Here is a 15828-nt window from a genome sequence, read left to right as displayed (position 1 = left end):
GAAGAAATTGAGGGATTTCAGATTTAAGATTGGTCTGACTGAGCCGTCCGGCTTCGGGACCACGAAGAGGCTTGAATAAAAACCTTCTCCCTGCTGACAAAGGCCAATTTGAACAATCGGTGAGGGGGAACGTCTTGAAACCCCAGTTTGTACCCTTGGGACACTATTTGTAAAACCCACGAGTCCAGGTCCGAATGAATCCAGAACTGACTGAAGAGTTTTAGACGTGCCCCCACTGGTGTGGGCTCCTGCAAGAAAGCCCCAGTGTCATGCAGTGGATTTGGCAGAAGCAGAGGACAATCTCTGGTCCTGCGATCTTGAAGAGGCTACAGACCTCTTCCTTTTCCTTCCTCTACCTGCAAAGAAAGGGGAATCTAAACTTCTTGCATATCTATTGGGCCAAAATGACTGCGGTAGATAATGATGCGTCTTCATCCGTTGACAGGGAACATAGGGCAAGAAGGTTGACTTACCATTGAAATGAGGATGCATCTTGCTGCCTTTCCAATGAAGCAAGTTTAATTTAGTAATAGGTGAAAAACCATCCTTACAAAGGTGTTAATCAGAGACTTGGCTTTGTGGACACTTTTCAGAGAACAAATTTGTTAGCATAAAAATAAAGCCAGAAAATGAAGAGCTGTTTAATCACGCAATTTGATTTTTTTGCCAGCATATTTCTTTTTCTCTGCAACCCACTGCTAAATTGTGATTCCTAGATGTTTTTATAAAATCACTGAATCAAATCTAACTCTGATTACATCAGAGAAGGCCAGGTACCCTACACCATAACAGGGGGTATGAAATTTGACTTGTCTACTTAAAGATCACCAAAATCTGATAACAAGGTCAAGTACGTCCCTGGGTGGGATTGAACCACCAACCTTTTGGTTAATAGCCGTACACACTAACTGATTGCGCCACAGAGACACTTTGCAAAAGTACATACTGACAAAGGCTAATAAGCATTCATCTAAAACGTTTCCTAGAAAAACTTTAAAAAGTCAATAATCTGGAGAGTTTTTGTAAGATGTTTCTTCCATCAACCAACGAAGAAACACATTGGTACTTTCCCATGATGAGTGAGTGCTTCAGGATCTCTTGCACTTACATGTGCAGCAGAGTACAGCAATGGAAGCATGCTAGGCCCATAACCCAGAGGTAGGCAGATTGAAACTATCTTCTGCTATATGCATTTTTTTTTTTTAATTAAAGTAATCCAAAACTGGGATTGATATTTTGGCTCTTTTATTTTTACTTAAAGTACAACAACTTTTACCATTTTAATTTGTTTTAATAGTATATTGACAGTATTGTTTTCTTTCAAAAATCCACTTAATTTTCTTTACCCTATTATTAAAATGGTAATTGACAAAAACAAACTACATTGTCACCAGAAGAGCAATACAAAATGTACAAGTGATATATTAAAATCATATTTCCAGCTTGCATTTCAATGATGCATTGGGGCAACGATTTTGTGAGAAACATCTTCACCCTTAAATAAAGATTTTCTTAATTCCTTACCTGTGTGCTAATTAGATATCACCTTGTTTTCATATTAAACAGACTTCCACATGAGAAAGCAGCAAGGATGCAGTGGCGTTAATGTTTCCTGGTGTCAACTTGTATTATTTCAGTAGACATTGAAATGAGGATGCATCTTGCTGCCTTTTCCAATGAAGCAAGTTTAATTTAGTAATAGGTGAAAAACCATCCTTACAAAGGTGTTAATCAGAGACTTGGCTTTGTGGACACTTTTCAGAGAACAAATTTGTTAGCATAAAAATAAAGCCAGAAAATGAAGAGCTGTTTAATCACTCAATTGGATTTTTCTGCCAGCATATTTTTTTTCTCTGCAACCCACTGCTAAATTGTGCTTCCTAGCTGTTTTTATAAAATCACTGAATCAAATCTAACTCTGATTACATCAGAGAAGGCCAGGTACCCTACACCGTAACAGGGGGTTTGAAATTTTGACTTGTCTACTTAAAGATCACCAAAATCTGATAACAAGGGAAATTAGGTCCCTGGGTGGGATTGAACCACCAACCTTATGGTTAATAGCCGTACATACTAATTGATTGCGCCACAGAGACACTTTGCAAAAGTCCATACTGACAAAGGCTAATAAGCATTCATCTAAAACGTTTCCTAGAAAAACTTTAAAAAGTCAATAATCTGGAGAGTTTTTGTAAGATGTTTCTTCCATCAACCAACGAAGAAACACATTGGTACTTTCCCATGATGAGTGAGTGCTTCAGGATCTCTTGCACTTACATGTGCAGCAGAGTACTGCAATGGAAGCATGCTGGGCCCATAACCCAGAGGTAGGCAGATTGAAACTATCCTCTGCTATATGCATTTTTTTTTGTTAATTAAAGTAATCCAAAACTGGGATTGATATTTTGTCTCTTTTATTTTTACTTAAAGTACAATAACTTTTACCATTTTAATTTGTTTTAATAGTATATTGACAGTATTGTTTTCTTTCAAAAATCCACTTCATTTTCTTTACCCTATTATTAAAATGGTAATTGACAAAAACAAACTACATTGTCACCAGAAGAGCAATACAAAATGTACAAGTGATATATTAAAATCATCTTTCCAGCTTGAATTTCAATGATGCATTGGGTCAACAAATTTGTGAGAAACATCTTCACCCTTAAATAAAGATTTTCTTAATTCCTTACCTGTGTGCTAATTAGATATCACCTTGTTTTCATATTAAACAGACTTCCACATGAGAAAGCAGCAAGGATGCAGTGGCGTTAATGTTTCCTGGTGTCAACTTGTATTATTTCAGTAGACATTGAAATGAGGATGCATCTTGCTGCCTTTCCAATGAAGCAAGTTTAATTTAGTAATAGGTGAAAAACCATCCTTACAAAGGTGTTAATCAGAGACTTGGCTTTGTGGACACTTTTCAGAGAACAAATTTGTTAGCATAAAAATAAAGCCAGAAAATGAAGAGCTGTTTAATCACTCGATTGGATTTTTCTGCCAGCATATTTTTTTTCTCTGCAACCCACTGCTAAATTGTGCTTCCTAGCTGTTTTTTTATAAAATCACTGAATCAAATCTAACTCTGATTACATCAGAGAAGGCCATGTACCCTACACCATAAGAGGGGGTTTGAAATTTTGACTTGTCTACTTAAATATCACCAAAATCTGATCACAAGTTTAATTAGGTCCCTGGGTGGGATTGAACCACCAACCTTTCGGTTAATAGCCGAACACACTAACCGATTGCGCCACAGAGACACTTTGCAAAAAGTGCCTACTGACAAAGGCTAATAAGCATACATCTAGAACGTTTCCTAGAAAAACATTAAAAAAATCAATAATCTGGAGAGTTTTTGTAAGATGTTTCTTCCATCAACTAACGAATAAACACATTGGTACTTTCCCATGATGAGTGAGTGCTTCAGGATCTCTTGCACTTACATGTGCAGCAGAGTACTGCAATGGAAGCATGCTGGACCCATAACCCAGAGGTAGGCAGATTGAAACTATCCTTTGCTATATGCATTTTTTTTGTTAATTTAAGTAATCAAAACTGGGATTGATATTTTTGCTCTTTTATTTTTACTTAAAGTACAATAACTTTTACCATTTTAATTTGTTTTAATAGTATATTGACAGTATAGTTTTCTTTCAAAAATCCACTTAATTTTCTTTACCCTGTTATTAAAATGGTAATTGACAAAAAAAACTACATTGTCACCAGAAGAGCAATACAAAATGTACAAGTGATATATTAAAATCATCTTTCCAGCTTGAATTTCAATGATGCATTGGGGCAACAATTTTGTGAGAAACATCTTCACCCTTAAATAAAGATTTTCGTAATTCCTTACCTGTGTGCTAATTAGATATCACCTTGTTTTCACATTAAACAGACTTCCACATGAGAAAGCAGCAAGGATGCAGTGGCGTTAATGTTTCCTGGTGTCAACCTGTATTATTTCAGTAGACATTGAAATGAGGATGCATCTTGCTGCCTTTCCAATGAAGCAAGTTTAATTTAGTAATAGGTGAAAAACCATCCTTACAAAGGTGTTAATCAGAGACTTGGCTTTGTGGACACTTTTCAGAGAACAAATTTGTTAGCATAAAAATAAAGCCAGAAAATGAAGAGCTGTTTAATCACTCAATTGGATTTTTTTTTGCCAGCATATTTTTTTTCTCTGCAATCCACTGCTAAATTGTGCTTCCTAGCTGTTTTTTATAAAATCACTGAATCAAATCTAACTCTGATTACATCAGAGAAGGCCAGGTACCCTACACAATAAGAGGGGGTTTGAAATTTTGACTTGTCTACTTAAATATCACCAAAATCTGATCACAAGGTCAATTACATTCCTGGGTGGGATTGAACCACCAACCTTTTGGTTAATAGCCTTACACACTAACCAATTGCACCACAGAGACACTTTGCAAAAAGTACATACTGACAAAGGCTAATAAGCATTCATCAAGAACGTTTCCTAGAAAAACTTTAAAAAGTCAATAATCTGGAGAGTTTTTGTAAGATGTTTCTTCCATCAACCAATGAAGAAACACATTGGTACTTTCCCATGATGAGTGAGTGCTTCAGGATCTCTTGCACTTACATGTGCAGCAGAGTACTGCAATGGAAGCATGCTGGACCCATAACCCAGAGATAGGTAGATTGAAACTATCCTCTGCTATATGCATTTTTTTTTGTTAATTAAAGTAATCCAAAACTGGGATTGATATTTTGTCTCTTTTATTTTTACTAAAAGTACAATAACTTTTACCATTTTAATTTGTTTTAATAGTATATTGACAGTATTGTTTTCTTTCAAAAATCCACTTCATTTTCTTTACCCTATTATTAAAATGGTAATTGACAAAAACAAACTACATTGTCACCAGAAGAGCAATACAAAATGTACAAGTGATATATTAAAATCATCTTTCCAGCTTGAATTTCAATGATGCATTGGGGCAACGATTTTGGGAGAAACATCTTCACCCTTAAATAAAGATTTTCTTAATTCCTTACCTGTGTGATAATTAGATATCACCTTGTTTTCACATTAAACAGACTTCCACATGAGAAAGCAGCAAGGATGCAGTGGCGTTAATGTTTCCTGGTGTCAACCTGTATTATTTCAGTAGACATTGAAATGAGGATGCATCTTGCTGCCTTTCCAATGAAGCAAGTTTAATTTAGTAATAGGTGAAAAACCATCCCTACAACGGTGTTAATCAGAGACTTGGCTTTGTGGACACTTTTCAGAGAACAAATTTGTTAGCATAAAAATAAAGCCAGAAAATGAAGAGCTGTTTAATCACTCAGTTGGATTTTTTTTGCCAGCATATTTTTTTTCTCTGCAACCCACTGCTAAATTGTGCTTCCTAGCTGTTTTTTATAAAATCACTGAATCAAATCTAACTCTGATTACATCAGAGAAGGCCATGTACCCTACACCATAAGAGGGGGTTTGAAATTTTGACTTGTCTACTTAAATATCACCAAAATCTGATCAGAAGTTTAATTAGGTCCCTGGGTGGGATTGAACCACCAACCTTTCGGTTAATAGCCGAACACACTAACCGATTGCGCCACAGAGACACTTTGCAAAAAGTGCCTACTGACAAAGGCTAATAAGCATACATCTAGAACGTTTCCTAGAAAAACATTAAAAAAGTCAATAATCTGGAGAGTTTTTGTAAGATGTTTCTTCCATCAACTAACGAATAAACACATTGGTACTTTCCCATGATGAGTGAGTGCTTCAGGATCTCTTGCACTTACATGTGCAGCAGAGTACTGCAATGGAAGCATGCTGGACCCATAACCCAGAGGTAGGCAGATTGAAACTATCCTTTGCTATATGCATTTTTTTTGTTAATTTAAGTAATCAAAACTGGGATTGATATTTTTGCTCTTTTATTTTTACTTAAAGTACAATAACTTTTACCATTTTAATTTGTTTTAATAGTATATTGACAGTATAGTTTTCTTTCAAAAATCCACTTAATTTTCTTTACCCTGTTATTAAAATGGTAATTGACCAAAAAAACTACATTGTCACCAGAAGAGCAATACAAAATGTACAAGTGATATATTAAAATCATCTTTCCAGCTTGAATTTCAATGATGCATTGGGGCAACAATTTTGTGAGAAACATCTTCACCCTTAAATAAAGATTTTCGTAATTCCTTACCTGTGTGCTAATTAGATATCACCTTGTTTTCACATTAAACAGACTTCCACATGAGAAAGCAGCAAGGATGCAGTGGCGTTAATGTTTCCTGGTGTCAACCTGTATTATTTCAGTAGACATTGAAATGAGGATGCATCTTGCTGCCTTTCCAATGAAGCAAGTTTAATTTAGTAATAGGTGAAAAACCATCCCTACAAAGGTGTTAATCAGAGACTTGGCTTTGTGGACACTTTTCAGAGAACAAATTTGTTAGCATAAAAATAAAGCAAGAAAATTAAGAGCTGTTAAATCAAGCAATTTGATTTTTTTGCAAGCATATTTCTTTTTCTCTGCAACCCACTGCTAAATTGTGCTTCCTAGATGTTTTTATAAAATCACTGAATCAAATCTAACTCTGATTACATCAGAGAAGGCCAGGTACCCTACACAATAAGAGGGGGTTTGAAATTTTGACTTGTCTACTTAAATATCACCAAAATCTGATAACAAGGTCAATTACGTCCCTGGGTGGGATTGAACCACCAACCTTTTGGTTAATAGCCATACACACTAACTGATTGCGCCACAGAGACACTTTGCAAAAGTACATACTGACAAAGGCTAATAAGCATTCATCTAAAACGTTTCCTAGAAAAACTTAATAAAGTCAATAATCTGGAGAGTTTTTGTAAGATGTTTCTTCTATCAACCAACGAAGAAACACATTGGTACTTTCCCATGATGAGTGAGTGCTTCAGGATCTCTTGCACTTACATGTGCAGCAGAGTACAGCAATGGAAGCATGCTGGGCCCATAACCCAGAGGTAGGCAGATTGAAACTATCCTCTGCTATATGCATTTTTTTGTTTGTTAATTAAAGTATTCCAAAACTGGGATTGATATTTTGGCTCTTTTATTTTTACTTAAAGTACAATAACTTTTACCATTTTAATTTGTTTTAATAGTATATTGACAGTTTTGTTTTCTTTCAAAAATCCACTTCATTTTCTTTACCCTATTATTAAAATGGTAATTGACAAAAACAAACTACATTGTCACCAGAAGAGCAATACAAAATGTACAAGTGATATATTAAAATCATCTTTCCAGCTTGAATTTCAATGATGCATTGGGGCAACGATTTTGTGAGAAACATCTTCACCCTTAAATAAAGATTTTCTTAATTCCTTACCTGTGTGCTAATTAGATATCACCTTGTTTTCACATTAAACAGACTTCCACATGAGAAAGCAGCAAGGATGCAGTGGCGTTAATGTTTCCTGGTGTCAACTTGTATTATTTCAGTAGACATTGAAATGAGGATGCATCTTGCTGCCTTTCCAATGAAGCAAGTTTAATTTAGTAATAGGTGAAAAACCATCCCTACAAAGGTGTTAATCAGAGACTTTGCTTTGTGGACACTTTTCAGAGAACAAATTTGTTAGCATAAAAATAAAGCCAGAAAATGAAGAGCTGTTTAATCACTCAATTGGATTTTTCTGCCAGCATATTTCTTTTTCTCTACAACCCACTGCTAAATTGTGCTTCCTAGATGTTTTTATAAATCACTGAATCAAATCTAACTCTGATTACATCAGAGAAGGCCAGGTACCCTACACCATAACAGGGGGTTTGAAATTTTGACTTGTCTACTTAAAGATCACCAAAATCTGATAACAAGGTCAATTACGTACCTGGGTGGGATTGAACCACCAACCTTTTGGTTAATAGCCGTACACACTAACTGATTGCGCCACAGAGACACATTGCAGAAGTATATACTGACAAGGGCTAATAAGCATTCATCTAAAACGTTTCCTAGAAAAACTTTAAAAAGTTAATAATCTGGAGAGTTTTTGTAAGATGTTTCTTCCATCAACCAACGAAGAAACACATTGGTACTTTCCCATGATGAGTGAGTGCTTCAGGATCTCTTGCACTTACATGTGCAGCAGAGTACAGCAATGGAAGCATGCTGGGCCCATAACCCAGAGGTAGGCAGATTGAAACTATCCTCTGCTATATGCTTTTTTTTTGTTAATTAAAGTAATCCAAAACTGGGATTGATATTTTGGCTCTTTTATTTTTACTTAAAGTACAATAACTTTTACCATTTTAATTTGTTTTAATAGTATATTGACAGTATTGTTTTCTTTCAAAAATCCACTTCATTTTCTTTACCCTATTATTAAAATGGTAATTGACAAAAACAAACTACATTGTCACCAGAAGAGCAATACAAAATGTACAAGTGATATATTAAAATCATCTTTCCAGCTTGAATTTCAATGATGCATTGGGGCAACGATTTTGTGAGAAACATCTTCACCCTTAAATAAAGATTTTCTTAATTCCTTACCTGTGTGATAATTAGATATCACCTTGTTTTCGCATTAAACAGACTTCCACATGAGAAAGCAGCAAGGATGCAGTGGCGTTAATGTTTCCTGGTGTCAACTTGTATTATTTCAGTAGACATTGAAATGAGGATGCATCTTGCTGCCTTTCCAATGAAGCAAGTTTAATTTAGTAATAGGTGAAAAACCATCCTTACAAAGGTGTTAATCAGAGACTTGGCTTTGTGGACACTTTTCAGAGAACAAATTTGTTAGCATAAAAATAAAGCCAGAAAATGAAGAGCTGTTTAATCACTCAATTGGATTTTTCTGCCAGCATATTTTTTTTCTCTGCAAACCACTGCTAAATTGTGCTTCCTCGCTGTTTTTATAAAATCAATGAATCAAATCTAACTCTGATTACATCAGAGAAGGCCAGGTACCCTACACCATAAGAGGGGGTTTGAAATTTTGACTTGTCTACTTAAAGATCACCAAAAGCTGATAACAAGATCAATTACATCCCTGGGTGGGATTGAACCACCAACCTTTTAGTTAATAGCCGTACACACTAACTGATTGCGCCACAGAGACACTTTGCGAAAGTGCATACTGACAAAGGCTAATAAGCATTCATCTAAAACGTTTCCTAGAAAAACTTTAAAAAGTCAATAATCTGGAGAGTTTTTGTAAGATGTTTCTTCCATCAACCAACGAAGAAACACATTGGTACTTTCCCATGATGAGTGAGTGCTTCAGGATCTCTTGCACTTACATGTGCAGCAAAGTACAGCAATGGAAGCATGCTGGGTTCATAACCCAGAGGTAGGCAGATTGAAACTATCCTCTGCTGTATGCTTTTTTTTTTTAATTAAAGTAATCCAAAACTGGGATTGATATTTTGGCTCTTTTATTTTTACTTAAAGTACAATAACTTTTACCATTTTAATTTGTTTTAATAGTATATTGACAGTATTGTTTTCTTTCAAAAATCCACTTAATTTTCTTTACCCTATTATTAAAATGGTAATTGACAAAAACAAACTACATTGTCACCAGAAGAGCAATACAAAATGTACAAGTGATATATTAAAATCATCTTTCCAGCTTGAATTTCAATGATGCATTGGGGCAACGATTTTGTGAGAAACATCTTCACCCTTAAATAAAGATTTTCTTAATTCCTTACCTGTGTGCTAATTAGATATCACCTTGTTTTCGCATTAAACAGACTTCCACTTGAGAAAGCAGCAAGGATGCAGTGGCGTTAATGTTTCCTGGTGTCAACTTGTATTATTTCAGTAGACATTGAAATGAGGATGCATCTTGCTGCCTTTCCAATGAAGCAAGTTTAATTTAGTAATAGGTGAAAAACCATCCCTACAAAGGTGTTAATCAGAGACTTGGCTTTGTGGACACTTTTCAGAGAACAAATTTGTTAGCATAAAAATAAAGCCAGAAAATGAAGAGCTGTTTAATCACTCAATTGGATTTTTTTTGCCAGCATATTTTTTTTCTCTGCAACCCACTGCTAAATTGTGCTTCCTAGCTGTTTTTTATAAAATCACTGAATCAAATCTAACTCTGATTACATCAGAGAAGGCCAGGTACCCTACACAATAAGAGGGGGTTTGAAATTTTGACTTGTCTACTTAAATATCACCAAAATCTGATCACAAGGTCAATTACGTTCCTGGGTGGGATTGAACCACCAACCTTTTGGTTAATAGCCTTACACACTAACCAATTGCACCACAGAGACACTTTGCAAAAAGTACATACTGACAAAGGCTAATAAGCATTCATCAAGAACGTTTCCTAGAAAAACTTTAAAAAGTCAATAATCTGGAGAGTTTTTGTAAGATGTTTCTTCCATCAACCAATGAAGAAACACATTGGTACTTTCCCATGATGAGTGAGTGCTTCAGGATCTCTTGCACTTACATGTGCAGCAGAGTACTGCAATGGAAGCATGCTGGGCCCATAACCCAGAGATAGGTAGATTGAAACTATCCTCTGCTATATGCATTTTTTTTTTGTTAATTAAAGTAATCCAAAACTGGGATTGATATTTTGTCTCTTTTATTTTTACTTAAAGTACAATAACTTTTACCATTTTAATTTGTTTTAATAGTATATTGACAGTATTGTTTTCTTTCAAAAATCCACTTCATTTTCTTTACCCTATTATTAAAATGGTAATTGACAAAAACAAACTACATTGTCACCAGAAGAGCAATACAAAATGTACAAGTGATATATTAAAATCATCTTTCCAGCTTGAATTTCAATGATGCATTGGGGCAACGATTTTGTGAGAAACATCTTCACCCTTAAATAAAGATTTTCTTAATTCCTTACCTGTGTGATAATTAGATATCACCTTGTTTTCACATTAAACAGACTTCCACATGAGAAAGCAGCAAGGATGCAGTGGCGTTAATGTTTCCTGGTGTCAACCTGTATTATTTCAGTAGACATTGAAATGAGGATGCATCTTGCTGCCTTTCCAATGAAGCAAGTTTAATTTAGTAATAGGTGAAAAACCATCCCTACAACGGTGTTAATCAGAGACTTGGCTTTGTGGACACTTTTCAGAGAACAAATTTGTTAGCATAAAAATAAAGCCAGAAAATGAAGAGCTGTTTAATCACTCAATTGGATTTTTTTTGCTAGCATATTTTTTTTCTCTGCAACCCACTGCTAAATTGTGCTTCCTAGCTGTTTTTTATAAAATCACTGAATCAAATCTAACTCTGATTACATCAGAGAAGGCCATGTACCCTACACCATAAGAGGGGGTTTGAAATTTTGACTTGTCTACTTAAATATCACCAAAATCTGATCACAAGTTTAATTAGGTCCCTGGGTGGGATTGAACCACCAACCTTTCGGTTAATAGCCGAACACACTAACCGATTGCGCCACAGAGACACTTTGCAAAAAGTGCCTACTGACAAAGGCTAATAAGCATACATCTAGAACGTTTCCTAGAAAAACATTAAAAAATCAATAATCTGGAGAGTTTTTGTAAGATGTTTCTTCCATCAACTAACGAATAAACACATTGGTACTTTCCCATGATGAGTGAGTGCTTCAGGATCTCTTGCACTTACATGTGCAGCAGAGTACTGCAATGGAAGCATGCTGGACCCATAACCCAGAGGTAGGCAGATTGAAACTATCCTTTGCTATATGCATTTTTTTTGTTAATTTAAGTAATCAAAACTGGGATTGATATTTTTGCTCTTTTATTTTTACTTAAAGTACAATAACTTTTACCATTTTAATTTGTTTTAATAGTATATTGACAGTATAGTTTTCTTTCAAAAATCCACTTAATTTTCTTTACCCTGTTATTAAAATGGTAATTGACAAAAAAAACTACATTGTCACCAGAAGAGCAATACAAAATGTACAAGTGATATATTAAAATCATCTTTCCAGCTTGAATTTCAATGATGCATTGGGGCAACAATTTTGTGAGAAACATCTTCACCCTTAAATAAAGATTTTCGTAATTCCTTACCTGTGTGCTAATTAGATATCACCTTGTTTTCACATTAAACAGACTTCCACATGAGAAAGCAGCAAGGATGCAGTGGCGTTAATGTTTCCTGGTGTCAACCTGTATTATTTCAGTAGACATTGAAATGAGGATGCATCTTGCTGCCTTTCCAATGAAGCAAGTTTAATTTAGTAATAGGTGAAAAACCATCCCTACAAAGGTGTTAATCAGAGACTTGGCTTTGTGGACACTTTTCAGAGAACAAATTTGTTAGCATAAAAATAAAGCAAGAAAATTAAGAGCTGTTAAATCAAGCAATTTGATTTTTTTGCAAGCATATTTCTTTTTCTCTGCAACCCACTGCTAAATTGTGCTTCCTAGATGTTTTTATAAAATCACTGAATCAAATCTAACTCTGATTACATCAGAGAAGGCCAGGTACCCTACACAATAAGAGGGGGTGTGAAATTTTGACTTGTCTACTTAAATATCACCAAAATCTGATAACAAGGTCAATTACGTCCCTGGGTGGGATTGAACCACCAACCTTTTGGTTAATAGCCATACACACTAACTGATTGCGCCACAGAGACACTTTGCAAAACTACATACTGACAAAGGCTAATAAGCATTCATCTAAAACGTTTCCTAGAAAAACTTAATAAAGTCAATAATCTGGAGAGTTTTTGTAAGATGTTTCTTCTATCAACCAACGAAGAAACACATTGGTACTTTCCCATGATGAGTGAGTGCTTCAGGATCTCTTGCACTTACATGTGCAGCAGAGTACAGCAATGGAAGCATGCTGGGCCCATAACCCAGAGGTAGGCAGATTGAAACTATCCTCTGCTATATGCATTTTTTTGTTTGTTAATTAAAGTATTCCAAAACTGGGATTGATATTTTGGCTCTTTTATTTTTACTTAAAGTACAATAACTTTTACCATTTTAATTTGTTTTAATAGTATATTGACAGTATTGTTTTCTTTCAAAAATCCACTTCATTTTCTTTACCCTATTATTAAAATGGTAATTGACAAAAACAAACTACATTGTCACCAGAAGAGCAATACAAAATGTACAAGTGATATATTAAAATCATCTTTCCAGCTTGAATTTCAATGATGCATTGGGGCAACGATTTTGTGAGAAACATCTTCACCCTTAAATAAAGATTTTCTTAATTCCTTACCTGTGTGCTAATTAGATATCACCTTGTTTTCACATTAAACAGACTTCCACATGAGAAAGCAGCAAGTATGCAGTGGCGTTAATGTTTCCTGGTGTCAACCTGTATTATTTCAGTAGACATTGAAATGAGGATGCATCTTGCTGCCTTTCCAATGAAGCAAGTTTAATTTAGTAATAGGTGAAAAACCATCCTTACAAAGGTGTTAATCAGAGACTTGGCTTTGTGGACACTTTTCAGAGAACAAATTTGTTAGCATAAAAATAAAGCCAGAAAATAAAGAGCTGTTTAATCACTCAATTGGATTTTTCTGCCAGCATATTTTTTTTCTCTGCAACCCACTGCTAAATTGTGCTTCCTAGCTTTTTTTTATAAAATCACTGAATCAAATCTAACTCTGATTACATCAGAGAAGGCCAGGTACCCTACACAATAACAGGGAGTATGAAATTTGACTTGTCTACTTAAAGATCACCAAAATCTGATCACAAGGTCAATTACGTCCCTGGGTGGGATTGAACCACTAACCTTTTGGTTAATAGCCGTACACACTAACTGATTGCGCCACAGAGACACTTTGCAAAAGTACATACTGACAAATGCTAATAAGCATTCATCTAAAACGTTTCCTAGAAAAACTTAAAAAAGTCAATAATCTGGAGAGTTTTTGTAAGATGTTTCTTCTATCAACCAACGAAGAAACACATTGGTACTTTCCCATGATGAGTGAGTGCTTCAGGATCTCTTGCACTTACATGTGCAGCAGAGTACAGCAATGGAAGCATGCTGGGCCCATAACCCAGAGGTAGGCAGATTGAAACTATCCTCTGCTATATGCATTTTTTTTTGTTAATTAAAGTAATCCAAAACTGGGATTGATATTTTGGCTCTTTTATTTTTACTTAAAGTACAATAACTCTTACCATTTTAATTTGTTTTAATAGTATATTGACAGTATTGTTTTCTTTCAAAAATCCACTTCATTTTCTTTACCCTATTATTAAAATGGTAATTGACAAAAACAAACTACATTGTCACCAGAAGAGCAATACAAAATGTACAAGTGATATATTAAAATCATCTTTCCAGCTTGAATTTCAATGATGCATTGGGGCAACGATTTTGTGAGAAACATCTTCACCCTTAAATAAAGATTTTCTTAATTCCTTACCTGTGTGCTAATTAGATATCACCTTGTTTTCACATTAAACAGACTTCCACATGAGAAAGCAGCAAGGATGCAGTGGCGTTAATGTTTCCTGGTGTCAACTTGTATTATTTCAGTAGACATTGAAATGAGGATGCATCTTGCTGCCTTTCCAATGAAGCAAGTTTAATTTAGTAATAGGTGAAAAACCATCCCTACAAAGGTGTTAATCAGAGACTTTGCTTTGTGGACACTTTTCAGAGAACAAATTTGTTAGCATAAAAATAAAGCCAGAAAATGAAGAGCTGTTTAATCACTCAATTGGATTTTTCTGCCAGCAAATTTCTTTTTCTCTACAACCCACTGCTAAATTGTGCTTCCTAGCTGTTTTTATAAATCACTGAATCAAATCTAACTCTGATTACATCAGAGAAGGCCAGGTACCCTACACCATAACAGGGGGTTTGAAATTTTGACTTGTCTACTTAAAGATCACCAAAATCTGATAACAAGGTCAATTACGTACCTGGGTGGGATTGAACCACCAACCTTTTGGTTAATAGCCGTACACACTAACTGATTGCGCCACAGAGACACATTGCAAAATTATATACTGACAAGGGCTAATAAGCATTCATCTAAAACGTTTCCTAGAAAAACTTTAAAAAGTTAATAATCTGGAGAGTTTTTGTAAGATGTTTCTTCCATCAACCAACGAAGAAACACATTGGTACTTTCCCATGATGAGTGAGTGCTTCAGGATCTCTTGCACTTACATGTGCAGCAGAGTACAGCAATGGAAGCATGCTGGGCCCATAACCCAGAGGTAGGCAGATTGAAACTATCCTCTGCTATATGCTTTTTTTTTGTTAATTAAAGTAATCCAAAACTGGGATTGATATTTTGGCTCTTTTATTTTTACTTAAAGTACAATAACTTTTACCATTTTAATTTGTTTTAATAGTATATTGACAGTATTGTTTTCTTTCAAAAATCCACTTAATTTTCTTTACCCTATTATTAAAATGGTAATTGACAAAAACAAACTACATTGTCACCAGAAGAGCAATACAAAATGTACAAGTGATATATTAAAATCATCTTTCCAGCTTGAATTTCAATGATGCATTGGGGCAACGATTTTGTGAGAAACATCTTCACCCTTAAATAAAGATTTTCTTAATTCCTTACCTGTGTGATAATTAGATATCACCTTGTTTTCGCATTAAACAGACTTCCACATGAGAAAGCAGCAAGGATGCAGTGGCGTTAATGTTTCCTGGTGTCAACTTGTATTATTTCAGTAGACATTGAAATGAGGATGCATCTTGCTGCCTTTCCAATGAAGCAAGTTTAATTTAGTAATAGGTGAAAAACCATCCTTACAAAGGTGTTAATCAGAGACTTGGCTTTGTGGACACTTTTCAGAGAACAAATTTGTTAGCATAAAAATAAAGCCAGAAAAT

General features: G+C 35.0%; 3 non-coding genes across 3 annotated transcripts; all 3 read right to left on the bottom strand.

Moving 5' to 3' along the window:
* Window positions 1-3192: 3192 nt before the first annotated feature.
* Window positions 3193-3266, bottom strand: TRNAN-AUU (transfer RNA asparagine (anticodon AUU)). The gene has a single exon. It is a non-coding gene; the product is annotated as a tRNA-Asn (tRNA).
* A 2267-nt stretch (window positions 3267-5533) lies between these two features.
* TRNAN-AUU (transfer RNA asparagine (anticodon AUU)) lies at window positions 5534-5607 on the bottom strand. The gene has a single exon. It is a non-coding gene; the product is annotated as a tRNA-Asn (tRNA).
* Window positions 5608-11378: 5771 nt separating this feature from the next.
* TRNAN-AUU (transfer RNA asparagine (anticodon AUU)) lies at window positions 11379-11452 on the bottom strand. Its single transcript has one exon. It is a non-coding gene; the product is annotated as a tRNA-Asn (tRNA).
* Window positions 11453-15828: the final 4376 nt, after the last annotated feature.

This window comes from Pseudophryne corroboree, unplaced genomic scaffold (assembly GCF_028390025.1).
Source record: "Pseudophryne corroboree isolate aPseCor3 unplaced genomic scaffold, aPseCor3.hap2 scaffold_618, whole genome shotgun sequence".
Classification (NCBI taxonomy): Eukaryota; Metazoa; Chordata; class Amphibia; order Anura; family Myobatrachidae; genus Pseudophryne; species Pseudophryne corroboree.
The sequence above is the reverse complement of the archived record's forward strand: the minus strand, read 5'-3'. Positions and strand labels throughout refer to the sequence as shown.